The following is a 15918-nucleotide window of genomic DNA, read 5'->3' as shown; positions in this document are numbered from 1 at the left end:
CCCGACACAGTAAACAGCACTTTGTAATGCAGTTTGCTGAATATCCCTCCTGTGGAACCTTGGATTTCTTATGTGCATAACTCTCCATATAAACTAACTTCAACTGAGCCACTGGAACGAGCCACACACACACACACACAGCACACACACACACACACACACACACACACACAATTCAATCTGTTGTCAGAAGTGGGCTTGCCTGAATGTGATTTCTTAGGTGCTTGTCTGTCCAAATACAAATACATGTTTAACTGTATATTGACTCTTTACTATATTAAACAGACTGTCTGTTGTTGTATACTGTGTTATTACTGGTCCACATCACTAACTACATTACAACTTGCACTAACTGTATATTGACTTCACTACTTCTCAGCATTTATACAGACTATCTATTTATATATACTGCGTTACAACTGATCCACATCACTAATTAAACCACAATTTGCACTAACTCTATTCTGTCCCTTTACTACATCTCAGCAGTGTTACAGGTTGTCTATTCATGTATATTGTGTTATCACCATATCACATAAAAATATGTCTGTAAGGGCTGCACAATATGAGAACATGTTGCATTTTAAACAAATAAAAGGAAATCATTTCCAATATTCTTTTATTGAACAAATTGAACATTTAATTGAATATAAAAGGCAGCACTAAAAAAAGAATGACAGTTGCATTTTAAAGTGCAGTTTACTGATATTTTCTTTCAACCAACACAAAAATATCAGTTTTGTGTCTATTGCGATATGTCCCAGCCTTTTGCGATGTACAGTCAGGTCCATAAATATTGGGACATCGACACAATTCTAATCTTTTTGGCTCTATACACCACCACGATGGAGTTGAAATGAAACAAACAAGATGTGCTTTAACTGCAGACTTTCAGCTTTAATTTGAGGGTATTTACATCCAAATCAGGTGAACGGTGTAGGAATTACAACAGTTTGTATATGTGCCTCCCACTTTTTAAGGGACCAAAAGTAATGGGACAGATTAACAATCATAAATCAAACTTTCACTTTTTAATACTTGGTTGCAAATCCTTTGCATTCAATTCCAGCCTGAAGTCTGGAACGCATAGACATCACCAGACGCTGGGTTTCATCCCTGGTGATGCTCTGCCAGGCCTCTACTGCAACTGTCTTCAGTTCCTGCTTGTTCTTGGGGCATTTTCCCTTCAGTTTTGTCTTCAGCAAGTGAAATGCATGCTCAATCGGATTCAGGTCAGGTGATTGACTTGGCCATTGCATAACATTCCACTTCTTTCCCTTAAAAAACTCTTTGGTTGCTTTCGCAGTATGCTTCGGGTCATTGTCCATCTGCACTGTGAAGCGCCGTCCAATGAGTTCTGAAGCATTTGGCTGAATATGAGCAGATAATATTGCCCGAAACACTTCAGAATTCATCCTGCTGCTTTTGTCAGCAGTCACATCATCAATAAATACAAGAGAACCAGTTCCATTGGCAGCCATACATGCCCACGCCATGACACTACCACCACCATACTTCACTGATGAGGTGGTATGCTTTGGATCATGAGCAGTTCCTTTCCTTCTCCATACTCTTCTCTTCCCATCACTCTGGTACAAGTTGATCTTTGTCTCATCTGTCCATAGGATGTTGTTCCAGAAATGTGAAGGCTTTTTAGATGCTGTTTGGCAAACTCTAATCTGGCCTTCCTGTTTTTGAGGCTCACCAATGGTTTACATCTTGTAGTGAACCCTCTGTATTCACTCTGGTGAAGTCTTCTCTGATTGTTGACTTTGACACACATACACCTACCTCCTGGAGAGTGTTCTTGATCTGGCCAACTGTTGTGAAGGGTGTTTTCTTCACCAGGAAAGTATTCTTCGGTCATCCACCACAGTTGTTTCCCGTGGTCTTCCGGGTCTTTTGGTGTTGCTGAGCTCACCGGTGCGTTCTTTCTTTTTAAGAATGTTCCAAACAGTTGATTTGGCCACACCTAATGTTTTTTGCTATCTCTCTGATGGGTTTGTTTAGATTTTTCAGCCTAATGATGGCTTACTTCACTGATAGTGACAGCTCTTTGGATCTCATATTGAGAGTTGACAGCAACTGATTCCAAATGCAAATAGCACACTTGAAATGAACTCTGGACCTTTTATCTGCTCCTTGTAAATGGGATAATGAGGGAATAACACACACCTGGCCATGGAACAGCTGAGCAGCCAATTGTCCCATTACTTTTGGTCCCTTAGAAAGTGGGAGGCACATATACAAACTGTTGTAATTCCTACACCGTTCACCTGATTTGGATGTAAATACCCTCAAATTGAAGCTGAAAGTCTGCAGTTAAAGCACATCTTGTTCGTTTCATTTCAACTCCATTGTGGTGGTGTATAGAGCCAAAAAGATTAGAATTGTGTCGATGTCCCAATATTTATGGACCTGACTGTATATATTGTGCCAGTTGATATTGCGATGGCGATAACAGATATATTGTGCAGCCCTGTGTGTGTGTGTGTGTGTGTGTGTGTTTGTGTTGTCTCGAGTGTGTGCCATCTAACAGTGTCTTTATAAGATGTGACACGGTGAGCTGAGTGATACTGACACAGCAGCCTCCGCTGCCAGCTGCTCCGCGGTCACACTGTCATGATGGCCAAACGCTACCATGACGATTAAAGCCCCTGAAGCGTTTGGACTGGGACCTGGGATGAGAAAAACAACCACCAACAGACAAGGCTGAACACACAACGGCTGTTATTACATTACTTGAAGGAATTCAGCATTTTGGGAAAATGGGCTCGTTTTTGCCAAGAATTAGTTCGAAAATCGATACCACTTTCAGCCTGCGGACTGGGACTGATGTGCTGTAACGACTGATGTCTTGTGACTTCCTGGAATCTTGTTGAGAATCCAGGAAGTCACTGCGGCTGCCCGATGGTCGCTGACAAACAGTTACAGCACGTAACTCCCAGTAAAACAACCACGTTGTCTTTTTTTTACATTCCTGTTTGTGTATGGGATAGCTCTTTTTCCTTGGCCGTTGATACTGCAACACGACCCCGTAGATTCCAAACCAAAACGGGGTCAGAAGTGTTTTCAAATGTCTCCGGTTTAGGGGCTCGGAAACGCCAGAGCAGTGTGAATGCGAGGTGTACACGTAGCAAAAAATATTTGTTTTTAAACCAAAACGTAGCAATGTAAATGTAGCCTCAGGGCCCTATTTTGACAATCTAAGCGCATGGCGCAAGTGCGTTTAGGGCGTCTCCAAATCCACCTTTGCTAGTTTGACGGCGGAAAAAAGGGTCCGTGCGCCGGGCGCATGGTTCAAAAGGGTTGTACTTAGTGTCTTCATCAATTCATAGGTGTGTTTTGGGCGTAACATGCAATAAACCAATCAGAGGGTCATCTCCCATTCCCTTTAAAAGCCAGTTTCCCTGTGTGTGTGTGTGTGTGTGTGTGTGTGTGTGTGTGTGTGTGTGTGTGTGTGTAACAAGCATAGTGTGCGCGCTGTGCATAAGCCTAGGCACGTTTTACTAATTTGCTGTTAAAATAACAATGAAAAGCGTTATTGACTTTAGACCAGGTTTTTGTTGGTCAATGGCGCGATCACTTCCCGCTGCCTCAAGATAGCAATACGCCAAGAATTCACCTGAACACACCTCCCTGTAAGACCAGCACGCCCATGGGCGCAAAGATGGGCGCAGGTGCATTTGCTATTTAAACGACGCGGGCGCCGGACGGGAAACTGACAACTGCGTCGGTCTTAAACTAGCAAAGACACTCGGGTCGGGCTTTGTGCCTCGCTGCGCCGGGTGCGAGATTGGGGCCTTAGAGTTCACCATGCTGAACTTTTAGCGGTAAGCGCCGGACGCCGGTGTAAAACCAGCTTATTTCCTTAAAGAAAGCAAGCAAGGGTATTTCCCAAAGTATTCCTTAAATGTCCTTAAAGTATTTGAAACTATTCCTTTCAAATTTCAGGTTGAGTTTGAAATTATTAATCCTTGACCTTGAAAACAAAAAAAAAGAAAACTCAAGGCCCTTTTACTAGCTTCTTCTGGAACTTTCAACATCATTTCATGATCTTTGTCAGCAGATGCAAAATATTACTGAGAAAATCAAACTACTATATTTTAGGATGATCGTGACAAAAGCTCATGAAAGCTTCGGCCACGTGCTTGCACAACTCCAACATGATAAAATCCTAAATAATGTGTCACTGGTCATTTTTTAAAAAGGCACTAGAGCAGATAGCGCTGTCTTGGAATCAGCATTTACTGAACTACTAAACTCTGGTGAGAATACCAAAACCAGCATCATTGTAAGAGTTTGCAGCATGTGTGAGATTTTTTTCTTCTTTTCTTTGACAAATGATAGAAATGCATTATGAGGTGACAGCGTGGTTGTCAAAATGACGGATCTCTTACGCAGATGAAAGATGAAGTCTCAGGAGAATGTTTTAGATTCATGGAGCCATTAGCTTCTTTTAAAACAAATCAATTTCAAATCAAAAGTTCTGCCAACATAATAGATGGAAGTTAAGATATTAGATGGAGATAGAAAGTCAATGCTGGCCATAATGGGGGGGGGGGGGATATACTGAAAATTCAACCTTGTCAGAACTATTGAGTTTTGGAGTGAATTATTTAAGCTTCAAGAAAGTCTCTAAAAACTAAAAAGAACATACAACTTTATTTGTCCCATTTTCAGGCAACATCCATTACACTTAAGGAAAACTTGCAAGCTTGGATTCTATTTAAAAAGTTGTACTTTTCAATGTTTAACGCCAATGTGAACGTAGTCAGATTTAACTGTAATCTGTCATCCACTTATCCACTTATAAATGACACATGGTGACAGAAGAACTCATATCCTTTACTTAAGTAGAAGTACTAATACAACACTGTAAAAATACTCTATTACAAGTAAAATTCCTGCATTGAAAATGATACTTAAGTAAAAGCATGCAAGTATCATCAAGATGATGTACTTAAAGTATTAAAAGTACTCAATGCAGAAAAATCCTCACATTTTAGAAAACTTGAAACGATCCAAACAATTCTGTGTTTAATAGGCTACTCATTTCAGCTGGACTTGTAGGCCTGTATATTGTTGGGTAGTTTAATTTATAATAAAACATTGTATTTTATAATACTACATGTGTTTTATGTGCACAAATCTTAATTTGCAAAGTAACTAGTAATTAAAGCTGTCAGATGAATGTAGTGGAGTAAAAAGTCCAATATTTCTCTCTGAAATGTAGCGGAGTAGAAGTAGAAAGTGGCATGAAAAGAGTACAAGTACCTCAAATGTGTACTTAAGTACAGTACTTACTGTTTTTCTTTCCACTTCTGCACTAAACACAGTACAGATAGGGATGTCTGTCCGGTTTGAAAATGTGATTCGAACGTTTGTAATGAAACTGCACACGCTTCTCTCTCCCTCAGTCTCTATCTTCAGGGCCCAGCTTCTGTTTGCTCGATCGATGCCTGCATCTCAAACAGTCGCTTTGGCAAATGAACAAGGTGTCACCAAAGACCACGGCCGGGATGACAAATAGAGCATGGCGCGCACACACCGCCTCCCTCCTTGCCCTCCTCTTTCCCTTCTCTCTAGTTTTCCCTCAGTCTTTTAGGCTACATCCACGCTACTACGTTTTCATTTGTAAAACGGCATTTGGAAACAAAAAATTATTTCTGTCCACACAAGCGTTTTAGCTCCGTAGCAGAACTAATTTCCGTCTGCATTAACACGACTGGCGACGCATATCACATGACCATTCGCATACACTAGGGATGCATGTGAAGCCTATCTAACCAATAACACTGACAAAAGACTGACTGTGTCGCCGTTTCCAACTGTCTTCGTTTTCGTCCTGGCCAAACTCCAAACCACCCCGGAGTTGTCGAACTAAAACGGGCTCAGCAGTTTTTCCGAATGTCGCCTTTTTAAGGGCTCAAAAAACGCCGGGGTAAGGCGTAAACGCAGCAAAAGATATTCGTTTTCAAACCAAAAACTAGTAGTGTGGATTAGGGCTGTGGATTGATTTTTTAACGTCACTGCGATATCAACTGCCGCGATAAACACATCGCGAAAGGCTGCGACATATCGTGAAAGATTTGTGTTATATCAGTAAATATCAGTAGAAAACCACTTTAAAATGTAACTGTCACTTATTTTTAGTGGTGCCTTTTATATTCTATTCAATATTCAATATGTTCAATAAAAGAATGCTGGAAATGATTTCCTTTCATTTCTTTTAACTAGGGCTTGGTACAGAACTCAATACTTTTTAGGCACCGTCCAAATTGCCTCCTTAGTATCGAGTATTGAAAAATGCCTCGTCATTCAATACCCAAGGAGTGAATCTCATCAGTGTCAGTGAGCCAATAAGCATGCATTATGCATCTACCAAGATCTCGTAAAGCTGGTGATTGGCTGTCTAACGTCACACACCGTAGAAGCAGGCAGGAATAACGTTACGCACAGAGACAGGGCTCACGTACTGTAGTAGGAGTTGAAAAATGAATACAAATGTGTGCCGCAATGTGAACTATTGTAAATTATTTTAGTTAAAATGGATTTCATAAAATTGGTATCAAAAATAGTAGCGTTTAGTAACCGTTATCAAAGTAACAGGGCTTAAGGAATGGTCAATTACTCCCTACTTCTCAGGCGCTCTCCATTGTCAGTTGTTTCCTTCATCTCTCCCTCTCTCCCTCTCCTCCCAAGAAAGTTTGCTTCTTGTCTCATCCTCAATCAAAAAAGAGCTTTTATCAAATGGATCACATAACTTTCAGCTTGTATAATAAGAGGCACCTCATCTCTCTTTGGTTTTCCCTCCCTCCCTCCCTCTCTTTCTCTCTCTTTTCATTTGATTCACTTTATTTCTCTGCAACTCACAGAGGAGGCCGTTGGATTAATCAAAAGTCTTTCGGGGGGGGGAAAGGAAGACGAGGGGAGGGAAATGAAGGGGGAGGGTGGAGGGCGTTGCCAAATCAATCCCACAAGTCAATTTGAGGCTTGAGATCATCTACACAATAAATAAACACTGAGAAAGTGGAGATGGGGTGAGAGGGAGAGAGAGAGAGACACAGAGTTAAGCTATGCAGAGGGCATCTGCAGCCCTGCACACAGGCCTGGCGCTCTGCTGGGTTGTATTGTGCAGCCCAGTTGGTCTCTACTGGAATGAGAAGAGGATTATAGTCATCCATGAGAAGTCACGCAGAGTTTAACTTCTGGACAGACACAGGCTCTTTAGTCTATCTGCTGTTTGAATGAAGCTAACTAGATGGAAGCATTGTGGCGTGATAGTAACTTAGACTTCTAAAAGTGGAATTGTCTTCTGTTTCTCATTGTCCAATGGGCTAAACAAAACACAGTGATTGTATACGTCGTGGATGTAGACTCCAGGTAGTCTATATCTACGACGTTCCACTTCCGGGATTGCTCCGTTGCGGCCGGAAATTCCGCCGGATGTCAAACTTTTTTGGCCGGATGTCCCGTTACCTTCCGCTTTCTTTGTGTTGTAATTTTTAACTCTGGTTTATGAAGAGTTATGAAGACTATGGTTAACTGCTCCTCAGATCTCTGCAGGGTAAATCCAGACAGCTAGCTAGACTATCTGTCCAATCTGAGTTTTCTGTTGCACGACTAAAACTACTTTTGAACGTACACGTTCCACCAAAACAAGTTCCTTCCTGAGGCTATTTTGCAGAGGCACCGTGGCTTGTGATTGGTTTAAAGAAATGCCAATAAACCAGAGCACGACTAGCCAAACCCTCTTTCTCAGCGCTGTGGAGGAAGGTCTGGCAAAGCAAGACTAGACTCCCTCTTTGATACAGAGTAACTCTCGCCAAAACATGTCTTTTTGTGAATGTACCCGAGTCAAACTTTCATTTAAAAGCATATTTAGGACGGAATCGCCACTTTTAAGATTCACCGTATTCTTGTTCTGGGTCAAATGGTCTTTTGAATGGTGAGTGCTACACAGAGTTTACTAAAAAGAAAGGTTTTGAACAACTCACTGTAGCGGTCGTTTTTCCGCTCGCCGTCCATCGAGCGAGTCAAAAATAGTCGAGGGAGGGAGTAAAGCTTAGTTCCATATAAATGCACGGATAATTTCTTGTTTTGTCGTTAGTCATTAACACAATATTGACCTTGTAGTTGAAAAAGAAGCCTCATATAAGAATGACATTTCCTCCTATGGATTCCGTTCATTCGCATTCGGAGATCGCCTATTTGTGACTGGGAGAATGTCGGATAGTGTAAACAACAACTGCTGACGTGAGTTGCTCAAAACCTCTTTTTAGTAAACTCTGTGTACACAAACAATGTTGTCAATGCTGGAGTTCATGTGTAGAGCCCCTGGTGATACCTGGAGAAAAGTCTCATGTCGTGTCGAGCCTTCTTAGTGTTTTAATAATAGTGATTTTGATGCGATCACAGTAGTGTCCCTAGCTCTCCCATTCAAAAGGCCATTTGACCAAAAAACAAGAATACGGTGAATCTTAAAAGTGGCGTTTCCGTCCTAAATATGCTTTTAAATGAAAGTTTGACTCGGGTACATTCACAAAAAGACCCCAGGTTGCATTTTGGTGAGAGTTACGCTTTAAAAAGGACCGGATAACTGGGTGGCCAGTGCATTAACATCCTTTAACACAGAATCCTCAAGCTGAACTGTAAAGTGACTCATTAACTGTAGCTTTTTAGCAGTGGAGTTCCCCTCACTGGTGACTGACAGCGTTGTTGTCAGCAGTTCAAACACGCAACAAACTGAAAGTAGTTAAACTCCATATTCCCTGTCTATAGGCTTAAAATTACTAGGGGTGTAACAATACATCGACCTGGATCAATATATGGATTCAATGATCAACGATCCAATGTCATTGATGCAAAGTGAAAATATCCATACATATCATCATCTTTAAGATGGGCCTTTATTTTGATTTTACAATATCGTATCGAGCATTCCTCAACTTTCCCAGTCTTTTGTTGCCCCTGTCCCAGTTTTTTTGGAACGTGGTGCAGGCATCAAATTCAAAATAACTGAATATCTGCAAAATAACAATAAAGTTGATCAGTTTCAACATTACATATCTTGTCTTTGTAGTGTATTCAATTGAATATATGTTGAAAAGGATTTGCAAATCATTGCATTCTGTTTTTATTTGCGTTTTAACATAACGTCCCAACTTGATTGGAATTGGGGTTTGTATATTTTTTAAATGATACAGTATGTATCCAAAATAATCAAAGCCTAAGCTTGTTGGTAGTATCCTGATTATGGTGTTTAGTAAATGTCCATGTTAAAACATTCCATTCCAGTTCCAAAGACTTAAAGGGCCTTATCTTGAACCCAGCGCAGCGCAAAGCCCGACCCGAGTGTCTTTGCTAGTTTAAGACCGACGCAGTTGTCAGTTTCCCGTCCGGCGCCCACGTCGTTTAAATAGCAAATGCACCTGCGCCCATCTTTGCGCCCATGGGCGTGCTGGTCTTACAGGGAGGTGTGTTCAGGTGAATTCTTGGCGTATTGCTATCTTGAGGCAGCGGGAAGTGATCGCGCCATTGACCAACAAAAACCTGGTCTGAAGTCAATAGCGCAGCAGTTCATTGTTATTTTAACAGTGAATTAGTAAAATGCGCATAGGCTCGTGCACACTTTGCTTGTACACACACACACACACACACACACACACACAGGGAAGCGCAGCAGCACACAAACATGAAAAAGATTACAAATAATATTACGGTGCAAATCCGCCATCATAATAGCAATGCTCCAAGGTACAAACGCGCCTGGCTTTTAAAGGGAATGGGAGATGACACTGATTGGTTTATTGCATGTTACGCCCAAAACACACCTATGAATTAATGAAGACACTAAGTACAACCCTTTTGAACCATGCGCCCGGCGCACGGACCCTTTTTTTCAAAAAAGTGGATTTGGAGACGCCCTAAACGCACCTGCGCCAGGCTCTTCACGCCGTGCGCTTAGATCGTTAAAACAGGGCCCAAAATATCTACATCTTGAAACAAGACATGGGCTGCGTTTGTAGTAGAAGTTCCACACACACTATTACGTAACAGCATACGTTGTGCAGAGGCTACTTGGAGAGCAGAGTGATAGTGGATGGGGCAGGAGCGAGGGATTTAAATGGAACACACCTGCTCTTGTACACTTTCAGCCCAAATCATTCATTACAGGACCGACCGCCAGTTGTAGGCTTAGCGCTACTGCTTTTATTTTCTTAATATCCATTCATTTTGGTATTCTATCCCTGTTTTTATGTTAATTTTATGTACGTCTGTCATGCAACTTCCTTATTGCAAGGCACTCTGTTCTGCATTGCTTGTATGAAAGTTGCTGTATACATAATTTCTAAAATGTTTTAATCATTAAAATACATGTATTACTATGCCTTTTAACTAATCATCAGAAATACCTACAGGCTTAGAATGAGTTAACTCAATTTACTACAATTTAATCATCCTCTCCCTCTTTGGTGGTCGGCAAACAGAGTTTTACCAGTTGTACGTTGCTGCCATCTAACCATGGATGTACTGCAATGCATTGTGGGCCATATCCACCTCTGGAGTGACCATCGTCGCTCCCTCAACCCTCTGAAGGTCGATCTCACCAAGTTTTCAGTTTTTCAGACAAATCGGAACGCCACTTATGATGGTGGCGGGGGATTCCCGCCCGAGGGGCAAGTGCTGATGGGAAGTGAACAAGGGCATGTCGAAGCGCTAATGAAACGCAGACACAGAGCGCTGCAAGGGGATCAGTAAAATGACACTTGGATTGATAAAAACAAGGTTGATTTGCGTCGGCAACGCATGGAACTGCCTCTCTCCTAAATCACGCACTGTCATTTGTGATGTAAAAAATGAGCTTTAAGGACTCAATAGTAGAATAAAACGACGTGTAGAGGAGCTTCACGCCTGATTTCCCTCGTGGTCGATGACTTCGATGACAAGACAACTACCTTCACTCTCCTGTTATTTACCTTCCACCTCTTCCCCCAGGCTTTCCTCTCCACAGCCAATTCATCTGAGCCTTTATCCGTCTTCCTTTCAGTCCATCTGTCTTCTCCTCTCTTTCCCTGTTGCTTTCTGTCTTTTCACCCTGCCTTGTCATGAATTAACAACCTTTTTCTTATCTCACTGTGTTTTGGGGGTTTTTTTTTAAATACGTCTCTCCATTTCTCTTCCCTATTTGTTCCCCTTCAATTCCCTCTTCACTTGCTGTCGTCGTCCCCCCCCCCCCGTCCTGTGAAACCAATACTTTTCAATCCGGGTCCATTCATCTTTGTCCTATTTTACCCTGCAGCCCTCTCTGCCTGTCTCTTCATCACTCGTCTCGTCATCCCCTGTCCTTACTTCTCCTCGTTTGGTATTCTTCATGCTCTGCTTCTCATCCTCACGAGCCCGCTCTGGCACTCTCCCCTTTTCTTCCCTCATCTGGCTGACGGAGCATTTGCTTTCGATGTTCACATTTCTTCCCTCCTTGAAAGCTGGGGATCTCACACAGAGCCAACTTTTCCGTCGTCTTGCCTTTCAAGTCTTTGCATTTCTTTCTGCCCTCTTTGAAGGGAGCGTTATCGAGCACTGGGGAAAGTTAGACGGAGCGAGAAAGAGCAGACTATTTTCCAGAAAGAGATAAGTGAAATTTCCCTCTCAACAGTGGGAGATGGTAATTACAGTGGATAAAAGTCAGGGAATGAAGCTTTTCCTCATGGCTTCTCGGTGTACACACTGAGAGTCAATAGCTTTCATCTCTCCGGCCTCCGTTTTTTCTCTTCTTCTCCCGTCTGTCAAACTGTCTGTCTTCCTGTCGTATTCAGTTTTTTTGTTGTTGTTTTTTTCCTCTCTTCCTCGCCGAGAAACAGAATTCAGAAATCACAGTGACAATCACAGCAGCAGCTCCGTCCCTCATCATCACTTGCTCAGTGCACATATTCTTTGTTTTATTTTTATTTATTTATTTTATTTTTTATCCTTGTCTCACCTCCGTTGCCACGTTATCTGTGGTTTTGATTGGCCCAATATTTGGCACTATCGCACCCACCGCGCCCCAACCAGAGTTTAGCTACATTTGAATCAGTTATTTGCTTCCATTAAACACTGTCAATCAAAATCTCTAAATAAATGAGAACTTATATATATATACATTTTTTTTTTTCTTCTCAAACTTCAATGTTGATTGTTGTTTATTTAGTCATGAATAACGTATGCTATGGAGAAAAACTTAAGATTAGAAACCATGGGTTCAGGGGCTTTTAAAGCTGCGATTCCTCAAACAGGGCATTGATGCTACAACATTGATGCTACATAAAATTGTATTTAATTATTACTGCAGCTCTTATATTTACATTTTTTTTTCCAGATGTTCCTCTAGTCCATCTTTTCATTCTTGTAAAACATTAAAATAATTTTTTTGGAAGGCATTTTTTAAAGCATGTTGCATTTGTTTTTTGAAGCATGCCTTTATTTTTGTACCTTTCTAGCTATGTTTTCCACTCATATAAGGGAGTTCATGAAGCCAGAAACTTCCTCAAGTAACAGCCACAACGTGCACAGTTTGAACATTCCTAACTATAGCCTTGAGCCCCCACACAATCACAAAATACACTTTGGCACACTACAATTAACAACTCATGCCATCAGAATGATTTGAAATGCTACAAATTAAAACTTTACACTTCATGGGTTTAATCACACACAGACTTTTCAAATCAATCAATTCGTACCCATTCATCAGCATACACATAATGTAAAAAAGAAAAGCAGACACTTTCATCCAATATTTTGATATTTTGTCTGTGAAAGCTGCATTTTAAAATGGACTCGAATGAATGGAGACCTATGGCTGCTAAGAAGTTAGGAAACGGCATTAAAAGAAAATCAACGTCTGCACAGTAGTTAGGAAAATGGTTGGCAAACTGTAAAGAACAAGCTTCATAGTACCATAGTAAACTGGCTAATAGGCGCAAAATTCGTATTAGGACTGCACGATTTGAGGAAAATATGCAATAACGTTGAATGTCAAGATAACAATAGTACTTGCGCTAAACAAACGGATGTTAAAGTGTACTCAGTTCTGCATTTCTGCTGCTTTCAGTATTCTGCTAAAATACAACAAAATGCTTGTTGAATTTAAAACAAATGAAAGGAAATCAATCAATATTCTTTTTTTGAACAAACTGAATTCAATATAAAAGACAATGACAGTTAATTCCATCAAAAAAAAAATCTGTCTTCTTCTACCTCATCTTTAGAATGGCCTCCCACTACATGTTAAACAAGCTCACTCAGTTGACATTTTCGAGTCTAGATTGAAAACCCACCTCTACTCATTATACTACAGCCAGCCATAACTCACCATCCTTTCTGCGTCCTGCAATAACTAAATGTTTCCACTCGTTCTCTTATGATGCTGGTTTTGTATCGCTGCTTTAATGCTGTTCAATTGTGTTGTTGCTGTCTGTTATTGCTGTGTTCCTTTAATTGTAAAGTGCACTGAGACCATGTTGAGTTTCCCACTGACATTTTCTTTCAACAAACAGAAAAAAAATCTCTTCTTCAACGGCCCTTTCTTCCCCAATAAATAGACAATGAATCTCAACTCTCTTACCACGCTCGTCTCTGCTGCCGTCATTCCTCTTCCAGCTTTATTACATAACAGTTCGGAAGAGCCAAGAACAGAAAAGGAGAGGCGCGGGGGGGGGGGGGGGGCTCCTCTGACCTCCCACCAGAGGGGGGAGACACAGTGATGGAGGAGCCATCAGCTGTGTGCCAGCTGTTCCTCCTGCTCCCTATTGCTCCTTTCTTTCTCTCTATCCCTCTTTTCTCTGTCATCCTCCCTCTCACTTCCTCTGCCAACCCGTCTTGTCTCACTAGCTCACTTTTCTCTGGCGTATTCCATCGTGCCCTCTTTTTTCTCTTCTCTGATCCCTTTTATTCTCTGTTTCCTTCCTTTTGTCGCTTTTTTTTTTTTTTTTTTGGCTTTAATATACAAATCACATCCAGCTTCGTGACAACTTCCTCTATCGCCTAGTTATGGAAGCCCCTAGGGGGGGGGGGAAAAGTGATAAAAAGTATTGCAAGGCCATAAAGAAAAAGCCACACTCGTCACTATTTTTGTTCTGCTACATCCCCCCTCAGGGCTTCCATACCCTCCCTCCCTCCCAACTTTTGTCCCTACACCAACCTTTCGCCTTCCCGACACATTTCTGTCCAGAAGAAGCAGGAGGTAAGGGTGGCTGCTGTGACGCCAGGTGGCCCAGGAAGAGAGGTGACCAGAGGGGGTCAGAGAGGTTGCAGACCATTGGGTCCATGTCGTCACGGGATAAAGGGAGAAGTCAGGGGAGAAAGGGGGTGGAAAATAGTGATGGAGAGAGGTAATTCTGGGAGCGGCCCTTTAAAGGGCAACTGTACTTTGAGAATGTTTCTGTTAGACAAGTACTGTACATGTCTGAAAAAGGTGTGCTTGCATCGATGTATACTTCTAGAGACACACCCGTTTTCGATCAGTACCACAGTTGGCCAGGAACTCAGCGTCAGGGCAAGGGCCTCAGTCATGAATCATACTGTTGCTCCCTTAATTATTTATCACATTAGCTGCAGATTTGGCCCTTTTTTAGGACTTCTCGGCGTACAGCGCTGCGGGGTGCATAATTAGTCCACGCACATGAATTTTGAAGAGGTGAAGGGCAAGGGAAGGTTACATGTTGCATTAAGGGTTGCACGCCTCAGGATTTTATTTTGTTTCACACGTTGTTTGGATCAGAAGTTGAAAAGAACATCCATTGTGCGTCAGCCCCCCCCCCTTACAGACTTTTGTACAGGGCTGTGAGGGCTCAAACGTTGCATGCGGTGGTAGAAGAAGTAGAGTAGTAATAGTAGAAAGTAAAAGAGTAGTAGCATCAAAATATACTTAAAGTACCAAAAGTAAAAGTACTTATTATACAGAAGGGCCCATTTCAAACTGATGTGTATTATATTACTTTATTATTGATATTATAATTATTGATGCGCCAATCACAGCGAGACAAGTCGCAAGAAATGCATTGCCACCAAAACCAAAAACATTTTTTTTTCCTATGGTATGGCCACCGTTGCGGCTTTTAGACCTGCATTCAAGTTAAAATATTAGCAACTCTTCAATGCAAGGCGCAGAGTCGCACCGCTCATCAATGTCATAGTTGGCTAAGGCAGCCAATCAAATCAAGCAAGAGGCGGGCTTTATTACTTTACCACTTCTTTCTTCCTGTTTTGATGCCAGTGGATATGGTAGGAACAGTGGGGATGTGGCAAATGCAGTGGTATATATCATCAAAGCTGGACACCTGAAGATTCATTTGAGATGCAGCTCAGCACTCTTTGTCAAGTTGTTTTAGTCATAAACTAAACTAAACAGAAATTGTGAAAGTGTATTAGGGCTTAGAACACTGTGATATACAAATATAAGTATATGATGGCCATTCCCATGCTCACTTATGTCTCATAAGTTGTTGCAGCATTTTGTTTGGGTTGATACCATTTGTTACACAAATTTGGTGCACACTAATTGATAAAAACAAAAATAGTAATACTCCAAAATACCACGTTAAGACATTCTTTAAGAAAATTCTTTGCCTTGAAGCTTACTTTAATCAATGTAACTAACGTACCGCTCACTGTGTTTCTGCAAAGGTCACTATTACTAGCGCTGACGCCTCTGTGGACACAAGACTGACGGCGCAAAATGTGAGGGGCTAAGAGAAGAGACAGAAAATGCAGATACATGTTAAGCTGCAAAAAAACCACGAAAACTCTGTACCGTGTGTTTATTGTAGAATCGAACTAGCTTACCACAGTAGCAGGGCGTCAATGCTACGTCCTCTCAGTAGAAATCATGCGGTGTCCATCCCACCGAACGAACCCGACACAAGGTAAAATTAG

The 15918-nt window shown here is 41.5% G+C and overlaps 1 protein-coding gene across 1 annotated transcript in view; it reads right to left on the bottom strand.

Moving 5' to 3' along the window:
* fgf11a (fibroblast growth factor 11a) overlaps positions 1-15918 on the bottom strand; it is a 116497-nt gene that overhangs the window by 32698 nt on the left and 67881 nt on the right. The gene's annotated exons all lie outside the window — the stretch shown is intronic.

Source organism: Sander vitreus, chromosome 19 (assembly GCF_031162955.1).
Source record: "Sander vitreus isolate 19-12246 chromosome 19, sanVit1, whole genome shotgun sequence".
Taxonomy (NCBI): domain Eukaryota; kingdom Metazoa; phylum Chordata; class Actinopteri; order Perciformes; family Percidae; genus Sander; species Sander vitreus.
The sequence above is the reverse complement of the archived record's forward strand: the minus strand, read 5'-3'. Positions and strand labels throughout refer to the sequence as shown.